Source organism: Scyliorhinus canicula, chromosome 3 (assembly GCF_902713615.1).
Source record: "Scyliorhinus canicula chromosome 3, sScyCan1.1, whole genome shotgun sequence".
NCBI lineage: Eukaryota > Metazoa > Chordata > Chondrichthyes > Carcharhiniformes > Scyliorhinidae > Scyliorhinus > Scyliorhinus canicula.
In genome coordinates, this window is record NC_052148.1 from 59,803,311 (window position 1) to 59,830,548 (window position 27,238).

Genomic DNA, 27,238 nt, shown 5'->3' on the forward strand with positions numbered 1-27,238 from the left:
GGAAATCTGCTGTCCTTACCTGGTCTGGCTTATATGTCACTCCAGATCCACAGCAATGTGGTTGACTCTAAAATTACCTCACAGGGATGGCTAATAAATGCTGGCATTTTCTGTAGCTCCTTGTTCTCATGAGTTGTTTTCCTGCAATGCCTCCTACATCAGGAGTAGACACGGCACTCAGTCCAGGGTTACTCCGTCTGCTTTGTGCAACGTTGCCAGCAGATTGGGTAGTGTTCCTTCACAGTGACTGAACACATCAGTTATACCTGTTTCTCGTAGGAAATGGAGATGTCTCCCACAATGTACAGGACTACCATCACTCATTCCAGTCATTGTCAATGTGTACTCTCCGTACCTTTTGAGCTGCTGCTGGTCCCCATCACAGCTGCCTCAGCCTCCAGTGACAGTGAAACACAAGCGTACAGCTCACGAAGGATGTCATAAGATCAGGAAAGGTGAAACTTTCTCTGTGGCATCGCCATGATATAATGCCAGTCATTGAGCAAGCTGCCATCAGCCAGACAGGAGTCAGACATTCACGAAAGCTCTGTGACAATCTATGCACTGTTCCCACTGCAGGTCATCATCATCCTCCTGGTGGAATGTATGGACCATGGGCAACCGCTGGAGCCCCATGCCAGTGGGTGTGTGCTGCCATTAGTTGGTTGGGAGAGCAGTGCTCACAGAGGGAAAGTGAAGATAATGGAATGTCCTCACTGGATGTCCACATCATCCTCCATAAATCTGGTGGCAATGATCGGGTCTCGAGCTCTTCTGTTTCGTCTGGCCATCGCTATGGCTCATGGCTGACATCCTCGACCTCAGGGACTTTCCCAAGATCATTCCTGATGACATCCTCCTCATCGGAGGAGGAAGCGTGTCACTCCTCTATCTCCTCCTCAGGCAGTTTCTCCCCACATTGTGTCTGCAGGATGTGCAGTGCGCAGCAGACGACCACAATGTGTGACACCCTCTATAAATTGTATTGCAGGGCTTCACCAAACAGGTCCAGTCACTGGAACTTCATCTTCAGCATCCCTATGGATTACTCCACCAAATGTGCGTTGCAACTTGAGTTTCAATGCATCTTGTGTCAGCTGCACTGTGTGGCCTCTGCACAGGCATCATCAGCCGCCTCCTCAAAGGGGACCCCTTGTCCCTGAGGAGGCAAATCTGCAGCTTCTGTGGACCCTGCATGGTGCCATGAATCTGAGAGTGGCTCAGAATGTAGAAGTCATGAACACGCCCTGAAAATTGAGCACACAGCTGCAGGATGCATTTGATGTGGTCGCAGACCTACTGAACATTCAATGAGTAGAAGTCCTTACGGTTCACGTAGTTCACTCCTTAATGCCCTCGAGATCTCAGTGTAACGTGAGTTCAATCGGTGGCACCAAGAGGTTTGCGTAAAGTCCATCAGTCTTGCACCCTGGCTTGTCTGATCCCAGTCGAAGAGTTGTGTGCCCTCTCAAACTTTGCCTCTACAACCTCCTGGATGCACTTGTGTACAGAGGTTTGCAAGATGTCGCAGAGGTCATCTGTGGAGCCCAGGAAGGAGCCACTGGTTAGAAATTGAGCATTGTTGTGACTTTCAACGAACTGGCAGTGGAAGCCCTCTAAATCTCCATGGTACCAAATCTTCAGAAGGTGGCAAATGTGAGCAACCAGTTCCCTTGACATGCAAACACTTTGACAACACTGGATCGTGGACATTTTCAGGAATGTCAGGTGCCCTGGGTCTAGCATGACACCTCCGAGCGATTAGTCTCTGGAGTTCCTACTCTCCCTGCAGAACAGGCTCGACAACTCATCCTCCCAAGAAGTTTGCTCATGCCTTCAGCGCACCTGATGCCTCCATTGAAATCTTCTGCTTTCCTGTCTATGAGTGAAAAGAATGATTGCCTGTTCAATAAAGAGACAATCTTGAGAATTAGCATTTGTCTCCTAATGTCCTCTGTTTGCCCAATCATCATCGGGTGCTGCCTCTCAAAAGCAGCACGGTGGCATAGTGGTTAGCACAATTGCTTCACCGCTCCAGGGTCCCAGGTTCGATTCCCGGCTTGGGTCACTGTCTGTGTGGAGTCTGCACATTCTCCCCGTGTGTGCGTGTGTTTCTCTAGGTGCTCTGGTTTCCTCCCACAGTCCAAAGACATGCAGGTTAGGTGGACTGGCCATGCTAAATTGCCCTTAGTGTCCAAAATTGCCCTTAGTGCTTGGTGGGGTTACTGGGTTATGGGGATAGGGTGGGGGTGTGGGCTTGGGTGGGGTGCTCTTTCGGAGAGCCGGTGTAGACTCGATGGGCCGGGTAGCCTCCTTCTGCACTGTAAAATCTATGATTTGCCCTTACCAGTACCTCCTCACCGTGCTGAATATGCAGGACCATTCCATGAGAGCAGCGCTCACCTGGTCTGCTCGCTAGGTGCTCGCATTTTGAAGGGATTTGTGATTTATGCTGTGGTGATGTCGCTTTAATTAGGAGGTCTCTCGTGGGGGTCTCTAATCAGGGAGTCTCTCGTGGGGGTCCCTTTAATTAGGGTCTCTCTGGTGAGGGAGAGGTTGAGGTTCTGATGGGGGTGGATGATCCTCCGATGACTTTGGGGACAAATCCCTTAAAGGGTTACCCCCTTGGCCCACTGCGAGGTCCACTATGTCAGGGAGATGATTGTCAAAGCCTGCACCAATTCTCGCCCACATGATTCCTGGCCCAAAGGACGAAGAATCACAGCGGCCTGGAGAACATGGTACCCAGCCCACTGATGTGGGGCATGAACCTCGATGCCAATGCCAGCAGAGGGATCAGAGCATCGGAACAGGGTCTGCTGCCGGTAGCGGAGTTCCCGATGTAGTGGAGAATCCAACCCATAGAGATTTTATAGCACAGAAAGAATGTCTGTGCTCATATCAAGCACCTATCTATTCCAGTCCCATTTTCCAGCACTTGGTCCATAGCCTTCTATACTATGCATTTCAAGTGCTCATCCAAATACGTTTTTGAAAAATATTTTTATTCTCCTCCTTTTTCACATTTTCTCCCAGATTTACACCCACCAACAAGAAACAATAATCAGTAACGAGTACAATGTCAATCCCCATATCAACAACAACAATCCCATCCTCCCACCAAACCCCCAAACAACAGCCCGCATGTTGACATAAACAAATAACAAAAAGGAAACAGGATTCACCCATAGTCACCATTAACACATACAGCCCCCTCCACCCTGATGGGACCATCAATTCACTCGGAACATGATTGGAAGTAAACTGTGGTTTTAACAGTCTTACAACTGAGCCTGCCTGCGACCAGAAGAACTGAGGACAGGCTCACACGGCTGCAGCACTTTATACTTCTGGTAGTGGGAGGAGCCATGGGCAGAGCCATGGGCGGAGCCAAGGGTGGAGCCCTGTACAAGCTCCTCATCTCCCCCTATGGGCAGAGCCGCGCAACAGCTCACAGTCAGAGCCCACAAGGACATAATACTATACAATACAATACAGTGTGAATTACATTCACCACATTCACCACCTGTAAAATAAATCAAGCCCGGCGGGGGTGACGGGTCTACAGGTTGAGCCGGTCCGGTGGCCGAGTCATCCTTTGGGATCGGCAGAGCACCGGGGTTGCAGTCTCCTCGGGTGGCTGGGTGGTGACGGTCGCTGTGGGTATGAAGGTGGACTCCGGGGATGTTTCGGTCTGAGCTTCGTTCCTGACTGGTGTGACGGACGAAGGGGGGCGCAGGAAACCTATAGCCGCGGGGGCGCAGGGCGTTGGCAGAAAACCTATAGGCGCGGGGGCGCAGGGGGTTGGGTGGGGTGTAGTGTGAGGGGTACCTCGGCGGTGGTGGTGGATCCTGCAGGCGCCAGGTCCCGGAGGGAAACGGTGTCCTGACGGCGGTCAGGGTATTCAATAAAGGCATTCGAGTGAAGCAGTAGCACCCTCTCTACTAGAGGGTCCGTTTTGTGTGCCCGGACGTGATTCCGGAGGAGAACCGGGCCAGGTGTCCTCAACCAAGATGGGAGCGAAGCCCCTGTGATAGTGCCCCTAGGGAAAACAAATAATCATTCGTGAGGGGTCTGGTTGGTGGCAGTGCATAGGAGGGACCTAATTGCATGGAGCGCGTCGGGGAGGACTTCCTGCCAGTGGGAGGTCGGGAGATTCCTGGACCGGAGGGTCAGTAGGACGGTCTCCCAGACCATCGCGTTCTCCCTCTCCACCTGCCCATTCCCCCTGGGGTTGTATCTGGTAGTCCTGCTCGAGGCGATGCCCTTATTGAGGGTACGCATCGAGGTGCATGAACCGGTTGATGGTTTGGCTATAATCAACCACCATCCGGAACTTTTCCCCGGTCTTGACGACCACCACCTGAGCTGTCCAGGGGCTGTTACTGGCCTCTCTGACTCCCTCACGTAGGAGCCGTTGGACTTTGGCTCTGATGAATACTCTATCGTGCAGGCTGTACCGCCTGCTGCGAGTGGCTACTGGTTTACAGTTAGCCGTCAGGTTAGCGAAGAGTGGAGGGGGGTGGGTTTTTAGAGTCGCTAAGCTGCATATAGTGAGTGGAGGTAGGGGTCCGCTGAAGCTGAGTGTGAGGCTCTTGAGATTACATTGGAACTCGAGCCCGAGTAAGAGTGGGGCGCAGAGGTCGGGGAGTATGTACAGCTGGGAATTAGAGTAGCTGGCGCCCTGAATCGTTAGGGTCGCGACGGTGCGCCCTTGTATATGGACCGAGTGCGAGCCCGAGGCGAGGGAGATAGTTTGCCGTGCAGGGAAGATAGGGAGCGAACAGCACATTACCAGGTCAGCGACCCTCCCTTCCAACCCCCCCCCACTAATGTTCACTGTTATCCAATTCTTGAAAGTGTAGAATGAATAACACCCTTAAATTGTAGAACCCCTCCATCCTTCCCCTCAGTTCAAACTTAACCCTCTCAAGAGTTAAGAATTCCAACAGGTACCTGCGCCACGACAGGGCACAGGGTGGAGAGATTGATCTCCATCCCAACAGGATCCGACTTTGGGCGATCAATGAGGCAAAGGCTACAGCATCTGCCTCCGCACCCATTTCCAACCCCGGCTGGTCTGACACCCTGAATATGGACTGCCGAGGGCCTGGGTCCTGTGTCGCGTGCACCACTTTAGAGATTACCCTAAAAACCCCCTTCCAGTAATCCACCAGCTTTGGACAGGACGCAAAATATATGAATGTGGTTTACGCCCCCCCCCCCCCCCCCCCCCCCACCACCGCAATGTTTACACATATCTTCTACCCTCTCAAAGAGCCAGCTTATCCTCGCCCCTGTGGAGGGTGACCTACATACCACCTTCAGCTGTATCAGCTCTAACCTTGCATACGAGATGGAGGCGTTCACTCTCTGGAGCACCTCACACCAGAATCCTTCCTCCATGCCTTCTCCCAACTCTTCCTCCCACTTTGCCTTGATCCCTTCCAGCGGGTGCCTTTTCCTCTTCCAAATCCAAATACTCCTTAAATATTTTTAAAAATATTAATTTATGGGATGTGGGCACGGCTGGTTAGGCCAGCATTTATTGCCCTTCCCTCGTTGCCCTTCAGAAGTCGGTGGTGAGTTGCCTTCTTGCAACACTGCAGTCCTTGAGGTGTAGATAAACCCATTGTGATGTTAGGGAGGGAGTTCCAGAATGTTGCCCACTGGCAGTGAAGGAACGGCGATATATTTCCAAGTCAGGCTAGTGAGCGACTTGGAGGGGAACCTCCAGGTGGTGGGGTTCTCAGGTGTCTGATGCTCTTGACCATCTAGATGGTAGTGGTCATGGTTTGGAAGGTGCTATCTAAGGAACCTTGGTGAGTTATTGCAGTGCATCTTGCAGATGGCACACTTGGCTGCCACTGTTCATCGGTGGTGGAGGGTTTGAATGTTTGTGGAAGGGGGAGCAATCAAGCGGGCTGCTTTGTCCTGGATGGTGTCAAGCCTCTTGGGTGTTGGTTGGAGCTGAACTCATCCAGTCAAGTGGAGAGTGTTCCATTCCACTCCTGGCTTGTGCCTTGTAGATGGTGGTCAGGCTCTGTGGGGGTCAGGAGCCGAGTTGCTTGTCATAGGATTCCTAGTTTTGATCTGCCCTGGTCGCCACAATATTAACATGGCTAGTCCAGTTCAGTTTCTGATCAATGGTAACCCCCAGGATGTTGATAGTGGGGGGATTCAGTGATGGTAATGCCATTAAATGTCAAGGATCGGTGGTTAGATCCTCTCTTGTAGGAGATGGTCATTATCTGGTACTTGTGTGGTGCAAATGTAGCTTGCTACTTGTCTGCCCAAGCCTGGATATTGTCCAGGTCTTGCTGCATTTGGACACAGACTGCTTCATTATCTGAGAAGTCATGAATGGTGCTGAACATTGTGCAGTCATCTGCAAACATCCCCACTTCTGACCTTGTGATGGAAGGGAGATTATTGATGAAGCAGCACAGTGGGCCGATGGTTGGGCCGAGGACACCACCCTGAGGAACTCCTGGAGTGATGTCCTGGAGCTGAGATGATTGACCCACAACCACTGGAGTCCTGTTCATTATTTCAGGCAGTGAGTTCCAGATTATTATGGGTGGCATGGTGACACAGTGGTTAGCACTGCTGCCTCACAGCTCCAGGGACCTAGGTTCAATTCCGGCCTCAGGTGACTGTCTGCGTGAGTTCCTCTGGGTGCTGCAGTTTCCTCCCAGAGTCCAAAGATGTGCAGGTTAGGTGGATTGGCCATGTTAAATTGCCCCTCAGTGTCCAAAACGTTATACGGGCTGAATGGCATCCTTCTGCACTGCAAATTCGATGATCCTATGATTCCCATCACACTTTGGGTGAAGAGGATTTTTTTTTTTTAAACCCCCTCCTGTTCCTTACCTTAAATCCATTTAATTCATTATCCATTGTGTATTAACACCTCCGCTAAGGGGGAAAGCTCCTTCCTATCCACCTGATCTATGCCTCTCATAATTATATACACCTCAGTCAGGTCCCCCATCCCCAGGCTTCTCTGCTCCAAGGAAAACAACCCCAACCTATCCAGTCTTTCTTGATAGTTGAAAAGCTCCAGCCCATGTGACATGCTGGTTAAACTCCTTTACGCCCTCTCCAGTGAAATTATTTCTTTCCCATTGTGTGGCGACTAAAAATGTGCACAATGCCGTCCCAGCATTTTATATCGCTTGATCATAATCTCCCTGGTTTATATTTTGTGCCTCCGCTAATTAAGGCAAGTATCCCATTTGCCTTCTTAACCACCTTATCTACTTGTCCTGTCTTCAGAGATCTCTGCAGAGACAGGCACAGCAAGGTAATAATATAATAATAGCTTAATGTCACAAGGAGGCTTCAATGAAGTTACTGTGAAAAGCTCCGAGTCGCCACATTCCGGCGCCCATTTGGGGAGGCCGGTAAGGGAATTGAACCCACGCTGCTGGCCTTGTTTCGCATTACAGATCAGCTGTTTAGCCCACTGCGCTAAAGCAGCCCCTAAGGTCCCTTTGATCTTTCTGGCATCCTACTATTCATTGTATATTCCCTTGCCTTTTTAGTCTTCCCAAAATGCACTATCTCACACTTTCATGGTTAAATTCCATTTGCTACTGTTCTGCCCATTAATCAGCATGTCTATATCATCCTGTAATCTAAGGCTTTCCACCTCACTATTTACCACACCACCAATTTTTCAGTCATCTGCGAACTTATTAATCATACCTCCTACATTCACATCCAGATCATTGATGTACTTTACAACAGCAAGGAGCCCAGCACTGATCCCTGCAGAACACCACTGGACACAGGCTTCCAGTCACAAAAACAATCTTAAACCATCACCCTCTGCCTGCTGCGACTAAGCCAATTTTTGATCCAATTTGTAAAATTGTCCTGGATCTCATGGGCAATTTGTTGACCAGTTCTTGACCTTCTTGACCAGTCTCCCATGCAAGGTCTTGTCAAAAGCTTTACTGAAGTCCATATAGACGACATCAACTGCATGACCGTCATCCACACACCCAGTCACCTCATCGAAAAATTCAATCAAATTTGTAGACATGATCTTCCTTTAACAAAGCCATGCTGACTATCTTTGATTAATCCTTGCCTCCAAGTGAAGATTAATTCTGCCGCTCAGAACTTTTTCCAATAGTTTCCCAACACTAAAGTCAGACTCACGGGCCTATAATTTCCTGGTTTATCTCTACTAAACCTATTGAATAATAATAATAATCTTTATTAGTGTCACAAGTAGGCTGACATTAACACTGCAATGAAGTTACTGTGAAAATCCCCTAGTCGCCACACAGAGGCAGAATTCAGAATGTCCAATTCGCCTAACAAGTCTTTTGGGTCTTGTGGGAGGAAACCGGAGCAATTCCACGCAGACACAGGGAGAATGAGCAGACTTCGCAGAGACAATGATCCAAGCCAGGAATCGAACCTGAGTCCCTGGCACTGTGAAGCAACAGGGCTAACCATGTTGCTACAGTGCTGCCCATAATGGTACCACATTAGCTGTCCCCCCATCCTCTAGTCCTCCAGCATCTCTCCTGTGGCCAAAGAAAATTTGAAAATTATTGTCAGAACCTCTGCAATCCCGTCCCTTGCCTCCCACAGCAGCCTGGAATACATCTCATCTAAACTCGGGAATTTATCCCCTATTAATCCTGCTCAAACCATTGATATCTCCTACATCTCAATGTTAATTTGTTCAAGTACATCACAGTGCCCCTCCCTGATTTCTATGCCTACATCATCCTTCTCCATAGTGAAATACAGATGCAAAGGATTCATTTGAAACCTCACCCAAGTATTCCAGTGACAACCAGAGATTGCCACCTTGGTCCCAAATGGGCCCTATTCATTCCCTGGTCATCCTATTGGCAGTAATATATTTATAAAACACTTGAAGATATCCCTTTATTTTATCTGCCAGTGTTTATTCATGGCCCCTCTTTGTTCTCCTAATTTCTTTTTTATCATGATGATAATTATCAGACAATCGTTTTTTTTATGATATTGATGAGGGAATAATTATGGCCTAATCTCCTGAGCTCTTCTTTGAATAGGTAGGGTGGCATGTGACACAGTGGTTAGCACTGGGACTGCGGCACTGAGGACCCGGATTTGATTCCCGGCCCTGTCCATGTGGAATTTGCACATTCTCCCCATGCCTGCGTGGGTTTCACCCCCACAACCCAAAAGATGTGCAGGTTAGGTGGACTGGGCCTGCTAAATTGGCCCTTAATTGGAAAAAAAATAATTGGGTACTCTAAATTTATTTTAAAAGAAGAATAATGCCATGGGATCTTTTATATTCTTGTAACTTTAGCAACCACAAAGTTGTACACTGGGTGGAAAGTATCTGTATAAGTCCTCCAAGTTTGTGCATCCTGTCCCATGGCTGCCAGCAAGTCAAGTATTTGGATGTCTTTGTATGATAATGGGTTCTGATGTACAGCGAAGCTTGTGTGGGGCAGCACTCCTGCTCCTCATGGCCCACAAGCAATGCTGTAAAGACCATAAGACCATACAACATAGGAGCAGAATTAGGCCATTCGGTCCATCGAGTCTGTTCTTCCATTCAATAATGGCTGATATGTTTCTCATCCCCATTCTCCTTATAACCCCCGATTTCCTTATCAATCAAGAAACTATCTCTGTCTTAAAGTCACTCAAAGAACAAAGAACAAAGAAAAGTACAGCACAGGATTCTGTAAGTTTCAATAAGATCCCTCTGCATCCTTCTGAACTCTATCGAGTACAGACCTAGAGAGCAAAACGACTACTCATATGACAAGTCTTTCATTCCGGGGATCATTCTTGTGAACCTCCTCTGCACCGTCTCCAAGGCCAGCACATTCTTCCTTAGTTACGGGGCCGAAAACTCTCTCAATATTCCAAATTGCGTCTGAACTTTATACAGCCTCAACAGTACATCCCTGCCCTTGTATACTAGCCATCTCGACATGAACGCTAACATTGCATTTGCCCTCCTAATTGCCAACCGAACCTGCATGTTAACATTAAGAGAATGCTGAACTAGGACTCCTAAGTCCCTTTGTGCTTCTGATTTCCGAAGCCACTTTCCATTTAGAAAATAGTCTATGCCTCGGTTTGTTCTCACTGGAACGACGGAGGTTGAGGGGCGACCTGATCGAGGTCTACAAAATTATGAGGGGCATAGACAGACTGGACGGTCAGAGACTTTTTCCCAGGGTAGACGGCTCAATTACTAGGGGGCATAGGTTTAAGGTGCGAGGGGTAAGGTTTAGAGGAGATGTATGAGGCAAGTTTTCTACACTGATGGTAGTGGGTGCCTGGAACTCGCTGCCGGGGGAGGTATTGGATTTCATCTGCCTCTTCTTTGCCCACTTTCCCAGCCTGTCCAGGTCCTTCTGCAACCTCCCTGCTTCCTCAACACAACATGTTCCTTTGAAAAGGCACTTACCTTCTCTGCAACACTGCCCTCATCTCCCTTCTATGCTATGTTCTCCTGGGAAACTTGGAGTCACTGTTCTAACCTTGCACGAGACTCATCCAGCTGGGGATGACTGTTCCAGTCACCTACTCTGAAACTTTCAATATAGGTTAAATCAAAGGCTGTCAGCTTCATTCATATTTTTATACCAAGATGACGCTGGAGCGAGGTGGCTCTCTGCGAGCTCTCCCCAACAGATCCACTTTTTACTTAACTTACACTCGTTCTAATCTTTTCAAATTTAATTCTAAGACTAGCATTGTTACTAACCTCTGTCTTTTATCTTTTATTGCAGGCTTGAACATCCTCTGAGGCCCGTGGAGACCTTTTGACCCAACCCGACCTGACCTCCACTACCAGGAAGTGGATCAGGCCCAATCCGAAAGTGAAGCCCCGACGTCGATTTGGAGCCAACCTGGACCTCGGAGCTCCCAACCCGATGTAACAACCGACACCAGCCCCCGGATCGCCCGGCTCAGTCCCCGGAGCACCAGACCCGACTCCCGATGACGAGACCCGGCCCAGCTCGACCCCGAGAGACCCGCCCAGCAAACCCGACCTACCTGGAGATGGAAGAAAGAAAAATGCACGTGGAGGCCCGATCGGGACTACTTCAAGACCCGACCCCGGGAGTGCCCAGCGAGGAAACAACCTGCCTCAGGAAGCCCCTGCCCACGACCCAGGACCCCTGAAATGGCGGACACTTCGTGTGAGGACCCAAAACCGCTGCAAGGTATTCCCGTGCCCGCAGAACGCCGGGACCCATCCGGATCACCAACATGCCCCCCTAGCAACCCCTCGACCTCAGCCAGCACCCGGGACCTTGCCAGACGCAACCACCTACTTTCCACAAGGTCAGAATTCTCCCATTGGATCCCAGCACCATGCAGCCGCAGCCGCCGCCCGAGCAAGCGAGGGAAGCAGGGAGGTCTGGAGGTTAGACTGAAGCAACACGGTTTCAAGACCCCTCTCCCCACACTACTCCTGGCAAACGTCCAAGTGATCGAAAACAAGCTCGATGAACGTAACGCTAGACTTACCCATCAGAGGGAAGTAAGAGACTTCTGTGTGCTCTATTTCACAGAGACATGGCTCACCCCCCCCTCACCGAACTGTGCCATACAACCTGAAGGCTTCGCAATTCACCGGGCAGACCGCACGGCATCTTCAGGCAAAGCGAAGGGTGGAGGGGTTTGCCTCCTCATCAACTCCTCCTGGTGCTTGGATGTGGCGATCCTGGCGATCTACTGCTCCCCGGACTTGGAATACCTGACTGTGAAGTGCTACCCATACTACCTTTCACGCGAGTTCACTTCAGCCATTATCACAGCGGTCTACATCCCACCCCAGGCAGAAGTGAGGAAGGCGCTGGACGAACTATACACAGTTATAAACAACTATGAAACAGAACACCCAGAGGACTTGTTCATCGTGGCCGGAGACTTCAACAAGGCCAACCTCAAGAGTGTACTGCCAAAATTCCACCAGCACATCTCCTGGCCCACCAGGGGCGACAACACTCTTGACCACTGCTACTCAAAAATCAAGGGCGCCTACGTTTCCATTCCCCGACTGCACCTTGGGAAATCAGACCATAAGACGGTGCTCCTTCTCCCGGCATACAAGCAGAAATTCAAGCAGGAGAATCCAGCTAAGAAGATCGTGCAGTGCTGGTCTGAGGAAACAGAAGAGCTCTTATGTGACTGCTTAGAGATAGTGGACTGGTTCATATTTAAGAACTCAGCGACCGACTGAAATGAGTATGCCACCACCGTCACAGACTTCATCAGCAAATGTGTGGACGACTGCATGCCAAAGAAAGCAGTACGTATGTTCCCCAACCGGAAACCATGGCTCAATCGCGAGATTGACTCCCTACTGAAGGACAGATCTGAGGCGTTCAAGTCAAACGACCCTGACCTATACAAGAAATCCAGGTACGACCTCCGGAAAGCCATCTGAGATGTCAAGAGAGAATATCAGATCAAGCTAGAGTCACAGACAGACTCTTGGCGGTTGTGGCAAGGACGAAACAACATAACGGGCTACAAAGCAAAGCCGGGCAGTATCTCTGGCAGCAGCGCACCCCTCCCCGATGAACTCAATGCACTCTATGCTCGGTTCGAGCAGGTGACCAATAATCCGCTGTCGAGTGCCCCAGCAGCCCATAACTCACCCATACCCACCATCACAGTTTCCGAAGTCAGATCGGCCTTCCTGAAAGTGAATCCTTGGAAGGCGATGGGCCCGGACGGGATCCCTGGTCGTGCACTCAGAGCCTGCACGGACCAGCTGGCAGAGGTGTTCGCTGACATCTTTAAGCTGTCCCTACTCCACTCCGAGGTCTCCACCTGCTTCAAGAAGACCAGCATCATACTGGTACCAAAGAAGAACCAAGTAATGTGCCTCAATGGCTATCATCCGGTGGCCCTGATTTCAGTCGCAATGAAGTGCTTCGAGAGGTTGATCATATGAAATAAAATGAAATGAAAATCGCTTATTGTCACGAGTTGGCTTCAATGAAGTTACTGTGAAAAGCCCCTAGTCGCCACATTCTGGCGCCTGTCCGGGGAGGCTGGTACGGGAGAACATAGAAGATAGAACATCGAGAAATACAGTGCAGAACAGGCCCTTCGGCCCACGATGTTGTGCCGAACTTTTGTCCTAGGTTAATCATAGATCATAGAATTTTGGACGTTAAGGGCAATTTATCATCGCCAATCCACCCACCCTGCACATCTTTGGACTGTGGGAGGAAACCGGAGCACCCGGAGGAAACCACGCACACACTGGGAGGATGTGCAGACTCCACACATACAGTGACCCAAGCCGAAATCGAACCTGGGACCCTGGAGCTGTGAAGCAATTGTGCTATCCACAATGCTACCGTGCTGCCCTTAAGAACAAATTAATCTACACTCCATTATTCTACCATAATCCATAATCCATGTACCTATCCAATAGCCGCTTGAAGGTCCCTAATGTTTCCGACTCAATTACTTCCACAGGCAGTGCATTCCATGCCCCCACTACTCTCTGGGTAAAGAACCTACCTCTGACATCCCCCCTATATCTTCCATCATTTACCTTAAATTTATGTCCCCTTGTAATGGCTTGTTCCACCTGGGAAAAAAGCCTACTCTATCTATTCCCCTGATCATCTTATAAACCTCTATTAAGTCGCCCCTCATCCTTCTCCGTTCTAATGAGAAAAGGCCTAGCACCCTCAACCTTTCCTCGTAAGACCTACTCTCCATTCCAGGCAACATCCTGGTAAATCTCCTTTGCACCTTTTCCAAAGCTTCCACATCCTTCCTAAAATGAGGTGACCAGAACTGCACACAATACTCCAAATGTGGCCTTACCAAGGTTTTGTACAGCTGCATCATCACCTCAGGCCTCTTAAATTCAATCCCTCTGCTAATGAACGCTAGCACAACATAGGCCTTCTTCACAGCTCTATCTACATAGACATGAACATAGACCCCAAGATCTCTCTGCTCCTCTACATTGCCAAGAACCCTACCGTTAACCCTGTATTCCGCATTCATATTTGTCCTTCCAAAATGGACAACCTCACACTTGTCAGGGTTAAACTCCAGCTGCCAATTCTCAGCCCAACTCTGCATCCTATCTATGTCTCTTTGCAGCCGACAACAGCCCTCCTCACTATCCACAACTCCACCAATCTTCGTATCATCTGCAAATTTACTGACCCACCCTTCAACTCCCTCATCCAAGTCATTAAAGAAAATCACAAACAGCAGAGGACCCAGAACTGATCCCTGCGGTACGCCACTGGTAACAGGGCTCCAGGCTGAATATTTGCCATCCACCACCACTCTCTGACTTCTATCGGTTAGCCAGTTCGTTGTCCAACTGGCCAAATTTCCCACTATCCCATGCCTCCTTACTTTCTGCATGAGCCTCCATGGGGAACCTTATCAAATGCCTTACTAAAATCCATGTACACTGCATCTACTGCTTTACCTTCATCCACATGCTTGGTCACCTCCTCAAAGAAGTCAATAAGACTTGTAAGGCAGGACATACCCCTCACAAATCCATGCTGACTATCCCTAATCAAGCAGTGTTTTTCCAGATGCTCAGAAATCCTATCCCTCAGTACCCTTTCCATTACTTTGCCTACCGGCGAAGTAAGACTAACTGGCCTGTAATTCCCAGGGTTATCCCTATTCCCTTTTTGAACAGGGACACGACATTTGCCACTCTCCAATCACCTGGTACCACCCCTGTTGACAGTGAGGACGAAAAGATCATTGCCAACGGCTCTGCAATTTCATTTCTTGCTTCCCATAGAATCCTTGGATATATCTCGTCAGACCCGGGGAACTTGTCTATCCTCAAGTTTTTCAAAACGCCCAACACATCTTCATTCCTTACAAGTATCTCCTCGAACTTATCAGTCTGTTTCACACTGTCCTCTCCAACAATATGGCCCCTCTCGTTTGTAAATACCGAAGAAAAGTACTCGTTCAAGACCTCTCCTATCTCTTCAGAACTCCTTGGTCCACTGCAATTCGCATACCATCACAACCGGTGCACAACAGACGCCATTTCCCTGGCCCTAAACTCATCCCGAGAGCATCTCGACAACAAGGACTCCTACGTCAGACTCCTATTTATTGACTACAGCTCTGCCTTCAACACCATAACCCCAGCCAAGCTCATATCAAAGCTCCAAACCCAAGGACTTGGCTCCCCACTCTGCAACTGGATCCTTGATTTTCTGACCAACAGACTACAATCAGTAAGAATGAACAACAACTCCTCCACAATAGTACTCAATACCCGGGACCCGCAAGGCTGCATACTTAGCCCCTCTACTCTACTCCCTGTACACACACGACTGCGTGGCAAAATTTGGTTCCAACTCCATCTACAAGCTTGCTGACAATACGACCATAGTGGGCCCGATCTCGAATAACGACGAGTCCGAATACAGGAGGGAGATAGAGAACCTAGTGGAGTGGTGCAGCGATAACAATCTCTCCCTCAATGCCAGCAAAACAACTAAAGAGCTGGTCATTGACTTCAGGAAGCAAAGTACTGTACACACCCCTGTCAGCATCAACGGAGCCGAGGTAGAGATGGTTAGCAGTTTCAAATTCCTAGGGGTGCATGATGCACGTCAATTGCACAAAGATGAGAGTTGAATACAACTGAGGCTTTATTACACTAAGATGTGTGGCCTCCTGCAGCAGCTGGCGAAATGGCTGCTGTACGGGGAGCAGACATATTTATACTCCACCTACTGGGCGGAGCCAGCAGGCAGGGACTACCCCCGTACCTGTAGTACAGGGCCTTATAGAATTTTCAGTGCAGAAGGAGGCCATTTGGCCCATCGAGTCTGCACTGGCTCTTGGAAAGAGCACCCTACCCAATGTCCACACCCCCATCCTTTTCCCATAACCCAGTAACCCCACCCAACACTAAGGGCAATTTTGGGCACTATGGGCAATTTAGGCCAATCCACCTAACCTGCACATCTTTGGACTGTGGGAGAAAACTGGAGCACCCGGAGGAAACCCACGCACACACGGGGAGAATGTGCAGACTCCGCACAGACAGTGACCCAAGCCGGGAATCGAACCTGGGACGAGGGGGGGGAGGGAGAGTGGGGTAGTGCCGGGCCGGAGGGGTGTGTGTGTGTGGAACCTGCTGGTGCCAGGTCCCTGAGGGAGACAGTATCTTGGCGGCCGTCGGGGTACGCTACGTAGGCATACTGTGGGTTAGCATGGAGTAGCTGAAAAATGAAATGAAAATGAAAATTGCTTATTGTCATGAGTAGGCTTCAATGAAGTTACTGTGAAAAGCCCCTAGTCGCCACATTCCGGCACCTGTCCGGGGAGGCTGGTACGGGAATCAAACCGTGCTGCTGGCCTGCTTGGTCTGCTTTAAAAGCAAGCGATTTAGCCCAGTGAGCTAAACCAGCACCTAAACTGTACCCTTTCAACCAACGGATCCGCCTTGTGGAGTCGTACGTGCTTATGGATGAGTACGGGTCCTGGAGCTGTGAGTCAAGTTGAGAGCCAAGATGTGGACTTCCTGGGAAAAGCAAAGAGACGTTCATGGGGTGTGTTGTTAGTCGCCGTGAATGGGAGTGACCGAATGGAGTGCAGTGCATCGAGCAGGACCTCCTGCCAGCGGGAGGCCGGGAGAGTGCTGGACCGTAGGGCCAGCTGGACGGCCCTCCAAACCGTCCCGTTCTCCCTCTCCACCTGTCCGTTTTCCCTCACGGATGGGGAGCTGGTGGTAGGCGGATTTTAGGTCTACAGTTGAGAAGACCCAGTACTGTGCAATCTGATTGACCATATCAGATATGCGTGGGAGGGGGTATGCGTCGAGCTGCGTGTACCGATTGATGGTCTGACTGTAGTCCACCACCATTCTGTGTTTCTCCCCAGTTTTCACCACTACCACTTGGGCTCTCCAGGGGCTATTGCTGGCCTTGATGATGCCTTCCCGAAGCAACTGCTGGACCTCGGACCTGATGAAGGTCCTGTCCTGGGTGCTGTACCATCTCCCCCGGTGCCAACGGGTTTGCAATCCGGGGTTAGGTTTGTGAATAGGGAAGGTGGGTCGACCTTTAGGGTCGCGAGGTCGCACACAGTAAGGGGTGGTAGAGGCCCGCCGAATTTCAATGTTAGGCTCTGGAGGTTACACTGGAAGTCCAGGCTGAGTAGCAGGGCAGCGCAGAGGTTGGGGGAGGACGTAGAGGCGGAAGCCGCTGAATTCTACGCCCCAGACCGTGAGCGTGGCTATATAGTACCCCCGGAACGCCATGGAGCGGGATCCGGAGGCCAGGGAGATTCTCTGATTGGCAGGATGTACTGCGAGGGAGCAGTGCCTTACCGTATCTGGATGGATGAAGCTTTTGGTGCTCCCGGAGTCCAGCAGACAAGAGATCCCATGCCCATCGATCTTCACGGTTGTGGAGACGGTTGCTAGATTGTGCGGGCGAGACTGGTCAATTCTGACCGAGGCGAGTCGCGGCTGGTCGTCGCTGGTGTCGAACGATGGGATGCCCGAGGGGCATGGGTCCTGGAACGATGTGCTGTGGGGGAGACAAGATGGCGGCGCCTGATGATCCTGGGGTGGACAAGATGGCGGCGCCCACGGGCCACACGTGGCGGGGGTTGAAAAAGATGGTGGCGCCCATGGGCCGTATGTGCTCCGAGGATGGGAAGATGGCGGCGACCACTGGCCGCGCGTGGTCTGAGAAGGGGAAGATAGCGACGCCCACTGACCGCGCGTGGTCTGAGGAGGGAAAGATGGCAGCGCCCACTGTCCATACATGAGGGGGGTCGGGGCGATAGCCCCGACTGATCGGACCTGGCACGTTGCAGCGAAGTGCCGCTTCTTGCCGCAGGCCTTGCAAAGGGCGCTGCGGGCCGGGCAGCATTAGCGGTGGTGTTTCTGCTGCCCACAGAAGTAACATCGTGGGCCCCTGGGGTTGGCTGGCTGGCGCATGGCACAGGCGCAGGATTGGCTGGGTGAGGCCCCCGGTGGGGCGGCTGTCTGCGGACTCCACGATGTGTAGGAGGGGTGGGCCGCGCGGCTGGGGGTGCGGGCCTGAATATTGCGTGAGGCGATCGTCATCGATGGCGCCAGCTTTTTGGTTTCTGTGAGGTCGAGCGTGGCCCCTTCTAAAATTCACTGGCGTATGAGGTCTGACCCTATCCCTTAAACGAAAGCGTCCCGCATAAGGAGGTTCGAATGTTCCGTGGCTGTGACGGCCTGACAGTCACAGTCTCTGACGAGGGGAATTAAATCACGGCAGAAATCTTCTACGGATTCACCAGGGAGTTGGCTACGAGTCGAGAGTACGTGTCTGGCGAAGAGCATGTTCGTCCGCTGGGCGTAATTCTCTTTCAGTAGCGCCATGGCTTCATCGCAGGTCGGCGCGTCCTGGATAAGCGGAAAGACGTTGGAGCTCAGCCGCGAGTAGAGGATCTGGATCTTCTGAGCTTCTGGGACTGGGTCTGGTGCAGACCTGATGTAAGCTTCGTAACAAGCTAGCCAATGTTCAAAGTTCTTTTTGGCGTTGCTTGATTGCGCGAGGTGCAGCTGCGAAATTGACCAGCTGCAGGTGATCCGGCTTGATGCGGAGGTCCATCTTCTGAAAACTTCAGTGTAATAAATTGATGCACGATCAATTGCACAAAGATGAGAGTTGAATACAACTGAGGCTTTATTACACTAAGATGTGTGGCCTCCTGCAGCAGCTGGCGAAATGGCTGCTGTATGGGGAGCACACATATTTATACTCTGCCTACTGGGTGGAGCCAGCAGGCAGGGACTACCCCCTTACCTGTAGTACAGGGTCTTACCACACATCTCCTAATATATACAACTGTAGTGATTACCACAGTGCACATCTCCAAAAATATGTCCTGGTCCACCCATGTCGACGCTACCACCAAGAAAGCACAACAGCGCCTATACTTCCTCAGGAAACTAAGGAAATTCAGTATGTCCACATTAACTCTAACAAAGTTTTACAGATGCACCATAGAAAGCATCCTATCGGGCTGCATAACAGCCTGGTATGGCAACTACTCGGTCCAGGTCCGCAAGAAACCTCAGAGAGTCGTGAACACCGCTTAGTCCATCACATGAACCTGCCTCCCATCCATTGACTCCATCCACCTCCCGCTGCCTGGGGAAAGTGGGCAGCATAATCAAAGACCCCTCCCACCCGGCTTACTCACTCTTCCAACTTCTTCCATCGGGCAGGAGATATAGAAGTCTGAGAACACGCACGAACAAACTCAAAAACAGCTTCTTCCCCCCTGTAACCAGACTCCTAAATGACCCTCTTATGGACTGACTTCATTAACACTACACCCCTGTATGTTTCATACGATACCGGTGCTCATGTAGTTACATTGTATATCTTGTGTTGCCCTAGTGTGTATTTTTTCATTCCCTTTTCTTCCCATGTACTTAATGATCTGTTGAGTTGCTCGCAGAAAACACTTTTCACTGTACCTCGGTACACGTGACAATAAACAAATCGAATCCAATCCAATATTGCCGACTCACCCCCTATGTTTGGTTAGGCAGCCTGATCCTTGTATTTGTGGAAGGTTGTGGTCAGTAAACAAATAAAAATATTTGTAAAATTTTAACAACTGCACTGACCCCATTCCACTTACTTTTGAGCAATAAAATTTAATCCTTTTATTCTATTGCCAGTTTTCCTAAATGATTCCTGTCACAAAGAAGACTTTATCAGATTTACAAATATGTACATGTTTTTTTTTGCAAAGGCAGTAACAAAATGAAATAAACATATGCAAAAATCATCTGAAGGGCAGTGAAGAGATATTAGAAAAATAAAGGGGTAAAAGGATAACAAAATAGAGAGAAATTAAGTGAAAAGTAGATGGAGAAAACATGCAGGAAAATGACAGGAGATAGTTAAGAGCTGAAATTGTGCCAGTTAATGAGCACACCAGAGGCTTTCAGCTAAGAATATCAGTGAGATCTCAGTTCCATTTTTGTGATGCATTTCTCTGCTTGAGATCATTCTCTTGACAGCATCTACCATTTGGAGACCCTTCTCATGACATCATTGCACAACATGAAATTTTGCAGATTCCGTGGAAGTGCTTCAAGAATCTAGTAAACCTGCAGTGGATAATCACACTGTCAATTCATTGTTCACAGACCAATCTTGGTTGCATACTGCCTTCTACTGAAAAACTATTTATGGTTGTTCTTCCTCCGCCTCTAACAAGACTGAACATTGATCCTTTGCATGGGGCAAAATCTTGCTCTTTGAGTCAGGATGAAAATGTCAGGGTCCAATGGGATCACAACACCTCAACTGTGTGGTAAACAGCTGTCTGGCATTGATTTTCTCCAAATTGGCGAACTTGGAGACAGAAGGCAGTCTGAAAATGAAAATAGCTTATTGTCACAAGTAGGCTTCAATGAAGTTACTGTGGAAAGACCCTAGTCGCCACATTCCGGCGCCTGTTCGGGAAGGCTGGTACGGGAATTGAACCGTGATGCTATCCTGCCTTGGTCTGCTTTAAAAGCCAGCTATTTAGCCCTGTGCTAAACCAGCCCCTAAGCCGGTCTCACCAATTAAGGATGCTGGCTGGGCTCTCAAAGCACGAGAGCCAATAAGAAGCATTCCTACACTGAAGAAGCAGCAGCCTTAAGTTCAGGTGAGAGAGAAACAGGGCATCTTCATTTTGAGGCATCCACGTAAAAATTTTCAAAGTTTGGGTGTGATGCTCTCGCCTCGCTACGCTGTCATACAAGCGAAACGAGGCCGGTGAATAGTGGGAAAGGCCTAATTCGAGGACCGCACCAGGCTCCAAACAGTTTGTGGTACAACTGGCACGCTCCCATAGGTGAAATCGGGAGCTCACTGTAGCGTCGCGAGAAACCAATTATCACCATGTAAGCGCTATTTCCATACAATTAATGAGAGCCACCCCATATCCATTGGCCTCCCGTGATTCAGCGACCTTCCAAGCAAGTGTTCATGCTGGCACTGATTTGTACTCCTTTTTAAAATTGTGAACCTGGCGGAAGGGCTTCTGTGGGGAGCCGAGGAGCTGAGTAGCCATAGGCAAAGAGCCTGGGGGTGCCGGGCTTGCCACCCCAGTGCTCGGTGGGGGATGGTGGTCCCCTGGTTAGGGATGGGGGCCCTCGGCTGTGGATAGGGCACCCTCACAGGGATGGACCGCCATGGGAGAGTTGGGGGAGTGCTGGGGGGACAACTGGAGAATAGGCCATCCCAGATTGGGTATTGTGTATTGAGAATGGAATCATTGACAATCTAATTGTGCGAGATCCCTTGGGGATGAGCAACCATAATATGGCAAAATTTTTCATTGAAGTAGTTGATTCTGAGAGTACGGTCCTGAATCTTCACAAAGGAAACTATGTTAAAATGAGGCAAGGATTGGCTATAATCGATTGGCAAATGTTATTTCAAGGGATGCCAGTGGATAGGCAATGGCAAACATTCAAAGAGGGCATGAAGAAACTGCAACAATTGTTCATTCCTAAATGGCACAAAAGTAAAATGGGAAAGGTGGCCAATTCATGGCTTACAAGGGAAATTTGTGATTGTATTCGGTCCAAGGAAGTAGCATACAAATTGTCCAAGAAAAATAACAGATCTGAGGATTGGGAGCTGTTTAGAATTCAGCAAAGAAGGACCAAGGGATTGATTAAGAAGGGGAAAATATAGTACGAAAGTAAGCAGGGAACATGAAAACTGTAAAAGTTTCCATAGGTACCTGAAGAGAAAAAGGTTGGTGAAGACAAATGTAGGTTCCTTATAGTCAGAAACAGAGGAATGTATTATAGGGGATAAAGAAATGGCTGAGCAACTAAATACATACTTTGGTTCTGTCTCCACAAATGAGGACACAATAAGATAATTTGGACTTTCTGAACTCTCCCTCCCTCGAACAGACGCCAGAATATGTCGACTCGGGGCTTTTCACAGTAATTCATTGCAGTGTAAACCTACTTGTGAAAATAAAGATTATTATTATATTATTATAAGTCTCCTGGGCCGGATAGGAATTATCCCAGAATACTGAGGGAAGCAAGGGAGGAAATTGCTGGGGCCTTGACTGACATCTTTGTATCCTCATTGGCTACAGGCGAGATCTGAGAGGACTGGAGAATAGCTAATGTGGTACCGCTGTTTAAGAAAGGTAGCAGGGATAATCCTGGAAACTATAGGCTGGTGAGCCTCACATCGGTAGTCGGTAAATGATTGGAGAGAATTCTCAGGGACAGGATTTATACCCATTTAGAAACAAATGGACTCATTAGCGATAGACAGCATGGTTTTGTGAAGGGGAGGTCGTGCCTCACCGACTTGATCTAGGTTTTTGAGGAGGTGTCAAAGATGATTGATGAGGGGAGGACAGTGGATGTTGTTTACATGGACTTCAGTAAAGCCTTTGACAAGGTGCCTCATGGCAGACTGGTAGAAAAGGTGAAGTCACACGGGATCAGAAGTGAGGTGGTAAGGTGGCTACAGAACTGGCTCGGTCACCGAAGGCAAGGGGAGGAATAGAAGGGTATTTTTTCTGAGTGGAAGGTTGTGACTAGCAGTATTCCACAGGGATTTGTGCTGGGGCCTTTGTTGTTTGTAGTGTACATAAACTAATTGGAGGAAAATGTAGCTGGTCTGATTAGTAAGTTCGGGTTGACACCAGGGTTGGTGAAGTGGCAGATAGTGTTGAGGATCGTCAGAAGATACAGTAGGACATAGATATGTTGGAGACTTGGGCACAGAAATGGCAAATGGAGTTTAATCCGGACAAATAGTGGGCAGCACGATAGCATAGTGGTTAGCACAATTGCTTCACAGCTCTAGGGTCCCAGGTTCGATTCCCGGCTTGAGTCACTGTCTGTTCGGAGTCTGTACATTCTCCCCGTGTGTGAGTGGGTTTCCTCCGGGTGCTCCGGTTTCCTCCCACAATCCAAAAATGTGCAGATTAGGTGGATTGGCCATGCTAAATTGCCCTTAGTGTCCAAAATTGCCCTTAGTGTAGGATGGGGTTACTGGGTTATGGGGACAGGGTGGGGGTGTGGGCTTGGGCTTGTGTAGGGTGCTCTTTCTAAGAGCCAGTGCAGAGTTGATGGGCCAAATGGCCTCCTTCTGCACTGTAAATTCTATGGTTCTATGAAATGTGAGGTAATGCATTTTGGTAGGTCTAACATAGAGGAAAATATACTGTAAATGGCAAAACTCTTAGGAATATAGAAAGTCAGAGACATCTGGGTGTGCAGGTCCACAGATCTTTGAAAATGGCAACACAAGTAGAGAAGGTAGTCAAGAAAGCATACGGAATGCTTGCCTTCATCGGATGGGGCATCGAGTATAAAAACTTGCAAGTCATGCTACAGTTGTATGGAACGTTGGCAAGGCCGCACTTGGAATATGCACACAATTCTAGATGCCACACTACCATAAGGATGTGGAGACTTTGGAGAGGGTATAGAGGAGGTTTACCAGGAAGTTGCATGGTCTGGAGGGTGTTAGCTATGTGGAGAGTCTGAATAGAGTCAGATTGTTTTCATTAGAATGATGGAGGTTGAGGGGTGACCTGATAGAAGTCTACAAGATTATGAGGGGCATGGATAGAGTGGATAGGTCAATCACCAGGAGGCTTAGGCTTAAGATCCATGGGGCAAAATTTAGAGGAGATGTGTGAGGCATGTCTTTTACAGAGAGGGTGGTGAGATGCCTGCTACATGTTGCCAGGGGAGGTTGTGGAAGCAGATACATTAACGGCGTTCAAAAGGCGTCTTGACAAATACATGGATAGGATGAGTATAGAGGGATACGGCACAAGGAAATTCTGAGGTTTTTGGCCAAGGTTGGTATCATGACCGGTACAGGCTTGGAAGCCCGAAGGGCCTGTTCCTGTGCTGTGTTGTTCTTTGTTATCTCCCTCTGAATGTCCCGACCGCTCCCTAACGTCTCCACCAGCTCCGGAGAGCCTGCTCCACAGGCTCAGCATTAGGCTGGGACCCAGGTGTGTCCTGGGATTCGGCAGACCTCCAGCTGCTGTCTCGTCTGGGGGTTCCTGCCTCTACCTGATGTACATCAGCATCAGTGTGGTGCTCACCAGATTGTGCCCTAGAAGCCTGACCACTAACATTTCCCTCTGAGGTGTGTGTATCTGCGCTGGTGGAGGATGGGGATGACAGCTGTGACACCTCGACCGTGTCTTCCTCAGAGCTGATCTCCTGGGAGGCTAGAGAGGGGGCCACCCGGGATGGGCCGGTGCCTTTAACTGGAGGACCTGTGGGAGAATGGACATCTGGTCAGTGCGGGGGATGGGTCAGTTAGCATGACAACAACAACTCACGTTTGACAGGTCCTCCGGTGGGGCCCAGTGGTTCCTCTGCAGCATCTGCCAGCTTCCGCGTTGGTGGCCGCTCTGTCCTCGGTGTGGGATAATCCACCGTGGGTCAAATGTGCACACCCTGCAGCTCCAAGCCCCAGAAATGCTAAAATTCCAAGACCTGTTTGGCTGTGATATTATGTGGACGTTGCCCATTAGAAGCCACATGACGCTGTGTGACTCAGTAACGCCCGCTGTCTGTTCCCCTTGTCATGAAACAGAAGGTAGTCGGCTAATTGAATAGAATGTCAAATCTGGGGCTCATATCCCCATAGATGAGACCACTGAATGGGTTTCTGCAATGGTAGCTGTGGTAATGTAAAATGGCACAGTCGGGATCTGCATCGCCCCTGTTCACCTAAATCAAGCACCTTCTTTTGTAGATGGTTGAACAGGACATTGAAGACATGCCCAATGTAGTGATCTGCATATCTGAATATACACAAGTGGTTAATGTAAAGACACTGCAATTAATTAATCACTAGAGGGCAGCACTAGCAATGTATAAATAGTCAGACTGATGCCAGAATCAGTCTCTTCAGAGGAACAGGATCTAGTGGTCACAAGGACAGCTCAGCACAAGTGTAGATACTCATAAGTATTTCTTGATCAATCATGTTCACGTAACATCTAGTTTAAGCATTGGAGAGAGAACGAACTCACAGTTAATTAGTCAATGTTACTCAATATAAAATATTTGCTCCAATTGGAAGACGGGTAGTGTCTAGTAGTAGTGTTAATCACAATTGAAGATTATCCTGGAAGAAGTAACGCATGGTGCACAAAGCAATACAACATTACTATCAGAAATAGTAATATAATACCCAATGCTAAGGTTTTCAACATCCTGGGTGCAAAGTGCGGAATTTGGCAAATCCCGCTCGATAAAGAATCTTTGAAGCGGACTACGTTCTTGTAGGCAGGTATATGTACCTCCGCATGCCCTATGGTAGTAAGGTCTTCCAAGGGTATTTGGTACAGCTCTTTGTAGAGCAACCTTGCAAAACTATCATTGATGACATCCTGGTTTGGGGTCGTACAATGCAAGAACATGATGCGTGTCTGGTGCTTGGTTCTTGACAGAATCTGTACCATGCAATTGCAGCTCAACCCTGCTAAATGGAGATTCAGGGTTCCTTGGCCTGGGCCACCTGCTTATCACTGAAGGTGCAAAGCCAGACCCGGATAAGACAATGGCTCTACGGCAAATGTAGACTCCCGAGGACAGCATGCCGTGAGGCATTTCCTCGGCCTGATGAATTATCTGTCAAAGTTCATTCCATGTTACAGTGAGGTAACTGGACCCCAATGTCAACTTCTCCACCAGGATGTAGAATGATGTTGACAGGAAACCAACAATGCTGTATTCAACAAACTCAAGGATCCGCTGTCAGCCCCTCCAGTGTGTGTATCCAGAATTGCAGACCAGTGGTTTTTGCATCAAGAGCCCTCAGTAACATGGAAACTCGCTGTGCCCAGGTTGAGAAGATATGACCATTACGTGCACAGACTTTGCACTCTGGAGCTGAGTCAAGCAGTCAGAATGCAAATCATACGTGGCTACAACAAACTGGCAGTGGTCCACAGCCATGCCCCACCCCAACCAAACAGTTATGTAGTCCCTTCAGATGGTACACTGCATGTCAGGAGCCGGCGATATCTGTTACACGGATCGGAACCTACACTTACCTCCAACTGCCACAGAGGTTAGAAATCGTGTCCACAATCTGGGTCCTCTTTACCAGTGGAGATGGAGCCCTCCCCTGCTACCAATGCAGCAAGTGTTGCCGCCACTGTGCACACCCTGAGCACACCTGATACCATCCACCATGTGGACAATAACCCAGGTCCATCTCAAGCACAATCAACCAAACTCCAAGCTTAGGTGTAGATATGTGCTGTTTATAAAAAAGATGGGGGCTGGGGGGGGGGGGGGGGGGGGGGGTGCACACGTGCCCTTTGCACCAGGTTTTGTGGCACAAGCTCATGCTCTGTGCAATTTAAATTCAGTACTCTGCTACTGCATTCAACATTGTTTTTTGAATGCGAGAATAGATTGTCCTAACTCAAATGGGGGAGATGTAGAATGTGTATTCATGGATATATTGACATGATCTGTACATGGACATTGGCCAGTGTGGCTGACGACCTTAGAGCAAACCATTTAAATTATCATCATTCCTACAAAACCCAGCAACTTTACATCGTTCATCCAATGAACGTGGCCGAGCACAGATGTCTTATGCTTAACAATAAGTGTACTCTGATGCAATTAGTAGTTTCCAGGACCTCAGAGTCAGTGACTTTGTCCAACAAAAAAAATGCCAATGATGCACCTGACGCAGCGAAGGTGGAAGGTATTCTGCCTTTTTTTCTGCCTAGTGTTGGTCAGGTCTCATGGCTGTAAAGGGCTTTGTTACCTTTGTCAGACACCATATCTTGGCCGAACACATCTCTCCCAAATCTCAGTGTCGTTTCAGAGTTGATTCACAATTGACATGATGAATGAAATGAAATGAATGAATGAATGAAATGAAATCGCTTTTTGTCACAAGTAGGCATCAAATGAAGTTACTATTAAAAGCCCCTAGTCGCCACATTCCGGCGCCTGTTCAGGGAGGCTGGTATGGGAATTGAACTGTGCTGCTGGCCTGCCTTGGTCTGCTTGATCTTCTCAGCCCAGCAGCTGCAAGAGAAACCATCTCAGCAGGGCATTCAATGTGAGTAGAGCTGGTCTGTTTAAGCTGCTGAAAGAATTGCTGCCCATTGAAGCTGTTTAATGTAATCTCTTCTTTTAATAACAACATGATTGGAAAGGTCAGCTATAGCAATTATCATGAAA